The sequence below is a fragment of the Cnephaeus nilssonii genome, assembly GCF_951640355.1.
Source record: "Cnephaeus nilssonii genome assembly, chromosome: X".
In the NCBI taxonomy this organism is placed as follows: domain Eukaryota; kingdom Metazoa; phylum Chordata; class Mammalia; order Chiroptera; family Vespertilionidae; genus Cnephaeus; species Cnephaeus nilssonii.
In genome coordinates, this window is record NC_137071.1 from 114,257,537 (window position 1) to 114,265,217 (window position 7,681).

The 7,681-nt window shown below is 38.8% G+C and overlaps 1 pseudogene across 1 annotated transcript; it reads left to right on the top strand.

Moving 5' to 3' along the window:
• The first annotated feature begins 4,362 nt into the window (after positions 1–4,362).
• LOC307095421 (heterogeneous nuclear ribonucleoprotein H2-like) lies at positions 4,363–5,648 on the top strand (annotated as a pseudogene). The gene has a single exon. The product of its transcript is annotated as a heterogeneous nuclear ribonucleoprotein H2-like (transcript).
• The last annotated feature ends 2,033 nt before the right edge of the window (positions 5,649–7,681 follow it).

Genomic DNA, 7,681 nt, shown 5'->3' on the forward strand with positions numbered 1-7,681 from the left:
ACGATATCTGGAAATTTTTGAAACTCTTATAAATTAAACAACATACTTTAAAATAAACCAAGGGAAATTAGAAAAAGTCTTGAATTGAATGAAAATGAAAACACAACAAATCAAAATTTGTAGAATGCAGCTAATACAATACCTAGCAAGAAACCCATAGCTTTAAATGCTTACATTTTTTAAGAAGATTAAAATCAGCAATATAAACTGCCATCTTAGGAAGCTAAAAAATAAAATAGCAAGTTAAACAGAAGTAAGAAGGAGAAAAATAAATTTAAGAATGATGATCAGACCTGACTGGTTTGACTCAGTGGCCAGAGCGTCGACCTGCGGACTCAAGGGTCTCAGGTTCAATACCAGTCAAGGGCATGTCCCTTGGTTGCAGGCACATAACCAGTCGGGAGTGTGCAGAAGGCAGCTGATCAATGTTTCTCTCTCATCGATGTTTCTAACTCTCTATCCCTCTCCCTTCCTCTCTGTAAAAAATCAATAAAATGTATTTTAAAAAAAGAATTATGATCAGTGAAATAGAAAAACATACAAATAGAGGAAATTAATGAAATCAAAAGTTGGCTCTTTGAAAATATAAATACATTGACAGACCTCTAGCTAATGGTCAAGAAAAGAAAAGACTCAAACTAGAAATATCAGAAATAAGAAAGCATAATTATCCATCATGTTGAATTTAAAGAATTACATCATTATAAGAATTATGACAGGCTTGGGGGGCGGGGGGGGGGGGCTCAGTTGGCTAGTGTGTTATCTGGTACACCAAAAGGTTATGGGTTCAATACCCAGTCAGGGCACATACATAGTTTCCAAGTTTGATCCCCAGAGAAGGCGCATATGGGAGGTAGCAGATTGATGTTTCTCTCTCATATAGATCCCCCCCTCTCTCCCCCTAAGAAAATCAATTTAAAAAACACATATGTCCTTGGGTGAGGATTAAAAAATGAAGCTATGAGAATAAATTTGACAACTTAGATGAAATAAACACCCTTAGAAGATTTAAATCACTAGAACTGATGAAAAAATAGAAAATATGAATAGCCTTATATTTATCAAAGAACTGAATTCATAATTTATAACAATCTTATAAACAAGACTCCATGCCAATATTGCTTCACAGGTGAATTCTTTCAAATAATAAAAATCTCTTCCAGTTAAGTTGACAACATAGGTAAACATGGTAATCACCTACTCCCACAACCACATCAAATGGTTCTTCCAGAACAACAGTCATTCAAAACCACCTGAAATCTGGCTGACTGAAAATCCTACAACTAGGGAATTAAAGAAGAAGATACATCAAGACTGGTAGGAGGGGTGGGAGATGCAGAACAGCTGGTCCCACACCAACGTGTGGTGGATAAAAATTGGGAGGGATATCTTGGGTGTAGAGGTACTCCCTGAGGAGCGAGGGGTCCCAGGCCCACAGCTCAGGGTTCCAGTGCCAAGAAGAGAAGTCCCAATAACATCTATGGTAAAAAAAAAAAAACAGTGGGGATTGAGGTTGAGGGAAACAAGGGATGCTGAATTCACAGGCAGTTCCTCTTAAAGCAGCAGTCGCCAACTGGTGGTCCACGGACCACTGGTGGTCAGTGAGGTCTGAAAGGTTGGTGATCACTGCCTTAAAGGGCCCATGCATGGACATAGGCTCACACTGCCTGAGCTCAAGCTCTGGGGCAGTGGCTTGAAAGGTACTAGAGACATACATGGAGGAACTAAATTAACTGGCATCAGGGTGAGAGCTGGGCTGGTAGCTTTCTCCCAGACAGAAGTGCTGGCAGAAGCCATTTTTTCATTTGGTAAGCCTTCCCCGCCTCAGAACTGGCAGGCTAGGATGCCATATCTGAGACTCCATCAACCTGGCTCACCCTGTTTACCCCACCCTGGTGATTCCCTGAAGCACTGCCCCACCCAACTTGTGGGCCCACCCAAGTTCTTTCCAGTGGCTTTTCCATACCAATAGTGTGTCTTGTCTCATGCTTCAGATTATCCTAAAGTTTCACAAACAAGCAACACCTGGCCTCAAGGAGTCTGGCACCTCTCACTAAGTGGCCCATGCCCAGCATTAGCAGCAGCTGGCCATGTATCACAGTTTGGCCTAGACTGGGCACCTCCAAGCCCAGTACAAGGAACAGCCATCTGCATATCACCTTGTAGCTCATGCTGGGTGGAACCAAAAGAACACCAGTGGTGTCTGACCTTGCCCTGAACCTTGAGAAAGCCCCAGAGCCAGCACACCAAGTGGACAGCTTTGCACCACATTAAAGCATCACCACCAACCACCTACCAAAGGGAAACAAGAACTCCAGTGAAATAAGTCCTGCTCTGAGTTGGTGCTTGCATAGATGATAATCCAAGGTGGTTGGAGGTCAGTGATTGAAGCCAATCCTTGAAGCTGATCGGCCTGTGGGTAAAACTCTCCCACTGACTTGCCAACAACAATCAAGGCTCAATTACAAAAGGAGAGTTACACAGCCCACACTGGGAGGTGTACCTTGAGTGCCTAGCTTGGTTAATCAAGGAGGTTATGCCACTGAACCATACAGAGCACCTACTGCATTAGGCCACTCTACAAAGCCTGGGAGACATGGTGGCACTACCTAATAATACATAGAAACAAACACAACAAAGCTGCCAAAATGAGGAGACAAAGAAACATGTCACAAATGAAAGAACAGAACAAAACTCTGGAAAAAGAAGTAAACAAAAGAGAGACAAGCAATCTTCTAGTTGCATAATTCAAAATACTGCTTATAAGGATGCTCAATGAACTTAGTGAGAACATCAACAGCAAAAAGTAAAAAAATGGACCAGTAAAAAATGAAGGATACACTAACTGAAATGAAGAAAAACAACAGTAGAGTAGATGAATTCAATAATCAAATCAGCAATTTGTAATACATTGAGTGGCCAGATTATTATGCGTTCAGAGATCATAATAATCTGGCCACTCAGTGTATAAGGAAGCAAAAAACACACAATCAAAATAACAAAAAGAAGAAATAATTCAAAAAAATGGGAATAGTGTAAGGAGCCTCTGGGAAAACTTTAAGAGTGCCAAGATTTGCATCATGGGAGTGCTGGAAGGAGAAGAGAGAGACCAAGAAATTTGAAAACCTTTTTGAAAAAATAATGATGGAACATTTCCCTAACCTGGTGAAAGAAAGTTCAGGAAGCGCAGAAAGTACCAAACAAGATGAACCCAAAAAGGCCCACACCAAGAAACATCATAATTATAATGCAAAAGGTTAAAGACAAAGAAATAATCTTAAAAGCAACAAGAGAAAAACAGTCAGTTACCTACAAGGGAGCTCCCATAAGATTTCAGCTGACTTCTCATCAGAAAGTTGGCAGGACAGAAGGAATTGGCAAGAAATATTCAAAGTGATGATAAGCAAGAACATACAACCAAGATTACTCTACCAGGTAAAGCTATAATTTAGAATCAAAGGACGGATAAAGAGTTTCCAAGACAAGAAAAAGTTAAAGGAGTTAATCAACACCAAACCAGTATTATATGAAATGTTAGAGGGCCTTCTTTAAGAAGAAAAAGAAAGATTAAAAAATATGAACAATTAATGGCAATGAATACATATCAACAATGGACTAGAAAAGACAAAATAAAAAAAGCAAGCAAAATAGAAACAGACTCATAGATATAGAGAATATTTACATGATTGACAGATGGGAGGGGATTATGGGGTGGGTCAAAAAGTGAAGGAATTAAAAAGTACAAATTGGTTATTACAGAACAGTCATGGGATGTAAAGTACAGCATAGGGAATATAGTCAATTATACTATACTAGTGGCCTGGTGCATGAAAATCGTTCACGGGGGCAGGGGGGAGATGCCCTCAGCCCAGCCTGCACCCTTTCCAATCTGGGACCCCTCAGGGGATGTCTGGCTGCTGATTTAGGCCCGATCCCACAATCTGGGACCGCTGGCTCCTAACCACTCACCTGCCTGCCTGCCTAATCGCCCCTAACTGCCTCTGCCTGCCTGCCTGATTGCCCCTAACCTCTCTGCCTTCCCCTGTCAGTTGGCCATCCCCTGAGGGCTCCCAGACTGCAAGAGGGTGCAGGCTGGGCTGAGGGCTCCCCCCCCACCAATTGCATAAATTTCATGCACCAGGCCTCTAGTATTCTAACAACTATATATGGTGTCAGATGGATATGAGATTTATCAGGATGATCACTTAGTAAGTTATGTAATATCTAACCACTGGGGTGTACACCTGAAACTAATAAAATAATACATGCCAACTATAATTGAAAAATAAAAATGAGATTTCACTCAGCCATGTAGGAGTCATGTGATTAACTTGTTTCGATGCCAGGAACCACTAAGTGACAATGATGTTGGGCACCGAAAGCAGAAAGGGATTCTTGGTGAAGGTCTGGGGCTTGCCCTGATCTTGCTTGGTGGATGAAGTGCAGTGTTGTTGTTTTTTCTGACTGCAAAATTCAAAATGGGGCTCAAGGTATTCGTTTCATCTGGCAGACTAAGTAGTAAGGCTTTTGTTGAACTTGAATCAGAAGATGAAGTCAAATTGGCCCTGAAAATAGAGAAACTAAGGGACACAGATATGTTGAAGTATTCAAGTCAAACAACATTGCAAAGGATTGGGTGTCAAAGTATATAGTTTCAAATAGTCCTGTCACAGTCAATGATGGTTTTGTATAATTTAGAGTACTCCTCTTTGGATATACCAAGGTAGAAATTATTCAGTTCTTCTCAGGGTTGGAAATCATGTCAAATGGGATAAAATTGCCAGTGGACTTCCAGGGGAGGAATAGGGGAGGCCTCTGTGCAGTTTGCTTCGCAGGAAATAGCCAGAAAGGCTATAAAGAAACACAAGGAAAGAATAGGGCACAGGTATATGGAAAACTTTAAGAGAAGTCGAGCTGAAGTTAGAACTCACTATGATCCACCACTAAAACTTATGGCCATGCAGCAGCCAGGTCCCTATGACAGACCTGGGACTGGCAGAGGGTATAACAGCATTGGCAGGGGAGCCTGCTTATGGTGGAGGTTATAGAGGCTACGATTATTATAATGGCTATAAGGAAGGCTATGGTTTTGGGTCAGATGGATTTGGAAGATATCTCAATTACTGTTTTTCAGGAATGTCTGACCACAGATACGGATCAGATGGTGACTCTACTTTCCAAAGCATAATGGGACACTGTGCACACATGCAGGGATTACCTTACAGCACTACTGAGAATAACATTTACAATTTTTTTTCACCGTCAACACTGTGAGAGTACATACTGAAATTGGTCCTGATGGCAAAGTAACTGGTGAAGTAGATGTCGAGTTTGCAACTCATGAAGATGCTGTGGCAGCTATGTTGAAAGACAAAGCAAATATGCAACAAAGATATGTAGAACTCTTCTTGAATTCTACAGAGGAGGAAGTGATGGTGCTTATAGTAGCCAAATGATGGGAGGCACGGGCTTGTCAAACCAATCAGTCCAGTTACGGTGTCCCAACCAGCCAGCAGCTGAGTGGTGAGTATAGAGGAAATATAAGTGGGTATGGTGGCCAGAGCAGCATGAGTGGGTATGACCAAGTTTTAGAGGAAAACTCTAGTGATTTTCAATCAAACATGGCATATGCAGCCAAGGAGCATTGAACAGCAGCTACTATAGCAGTGCAGGCCACGCATGTATGGGAGTGAATGGAATGAGAGGGATGTCTAGAATGTCTAGTATGAGTGGTAGATAGGGAATGTAAATGATCCTTATCAGTGATTCTTGGTCAACATTATTTTAAAGAAAAAAGCAAAACAACAGTTTTGCAATACCAGCTTGTGATTTATGCTTACTCTAAGTGGAAATCAGGATTGAATTAAAGATTTAAGGTTTAGTATTTTTGAACACAAATATTCATCTAGGATATAACAACTAAGTTTAATAAACTATAACTGTTAAACTATTTTTAGCTTTTCTCAAGTTAGTTATATTGCAGTATGTACTTAAGCAGTAAGTATATTCAGGCAAAAGCAGCTGCATTATGTTAAATGTTGCTCTTACATCACATTATATTGAACACTGTTTGGAAGCATGTTGAAAAACATGCTTTTTTGTAAAGCTCAATGTAGGAGCTGGGTCTACAATTAAAACTGAAACATTTGGCATGTTTGTTAAGTTTAGTTTCATTTCATAACTTCTAAGGCATGTAAGTTTAAGCTTTTTTTAAGTTAGTGGGGAAATTTTGAGATGCAATACCAATACTTTAGGATTTTGGTCTTGGTGTTTGTATGAAATTCCAAGGCCTTGATTTAAATCTTTCATTATATGGGATTTCCTTTTAGGTGTATTTCACTAAGTGAAATTTGTCAAATAAATCTTACTTAAAAAAAAAAGAAAAAGAAAAATGATTTACAAAATAATATAAAAGTAAGAAAGTAAGGAAGAAATAATGACAAGCCTACATTTTTTCCCAGAAAGCAGAAGATAAGAAACTTATCAAGTCATTCTAGGAGTTCAATATTATTTTCATACTAAAATCAGACAACATTATAAGAATAGAAAAATATAGACCAAACTCTTCATGAGCACAAACTGAAAAATGATTAACATAATATTAGCAAATGAAATGTAGAAAATATATTAAATAAATACAACCTAACCAAGTGAATGTATCTTAGAGATTCAAGTTTGATTAACATTTAAAAATTAATCAGTGTAGTTCTTCATATTAACATAATAAAGGGGGAAACATGATTATTTCCTTTTTTAATTTTTCTTTATTGTTCAAAGTATTACATATATCCCCTATTTTCCCCTTGGACCCTCTCCACCCCACCCCAGACAACCACACTCTTGTGTGCCCATGGTTATGCATATATACATACAAGTTCTTTGGTTGATCTCTTCCCACTCACCCACCCTCCTCCATCTTCCCTTTGAGATTCCACAGTGTGTTACATGCTTCCATGTCTCTGGATCTATTTTGTTCATCAGTTTATTTTGTTTATTAGATTCCACATATAAGTGAGATCATGTGATACTTGTCTTTCTTTGACTGGCTTATTTCCCTTAGCATAATACTTTCCAGGTCCCTCCATGCTGTCTCAAAGGGTAAGAGATTCTTCATTTTTACAGCTTCTTTTAACATCAGATATGCAAGATCAAGATCACTGGTACACTGCAAATATAAAATTTTGCTGATATTAAAGAAAACCTAAATAAATGTAGATATATACCATGTTCATGGATTGAAAGATTCAATGTTAAGATGTCAATTCTCCTTAAGTTGATCTGTAGATTCAATGCAATCCTAACTAATATTCCAGCAGTTATTTTTAATAGAAGCTGACAAGTTCATTCTAAAATATATGTGGAAATGCAAAGAACATAATAGCAAAAACAATTTTGAAAACAAAGGAATAAATGGAGAAATCATTCTATCTGTTTCTTACTATTTTCCTACAACAATCAAAAGATTGAGATATTGATTCAAAGATGCACCTATAGATCAATTGAAGAGAATAAATCTAGAAATAGATCCTCACATTTATGATCAATCGATTGTCAACAAAAATGCCAAGGTAATAAATGTGGAAAGCACAGGCTTTTTAAAAACTGGTATTAGAACAACTAGATGTCCATGTGGCGGTGGGGGGGAGGGGGAATGAAGATTGATCATTGCATTATGTATGCC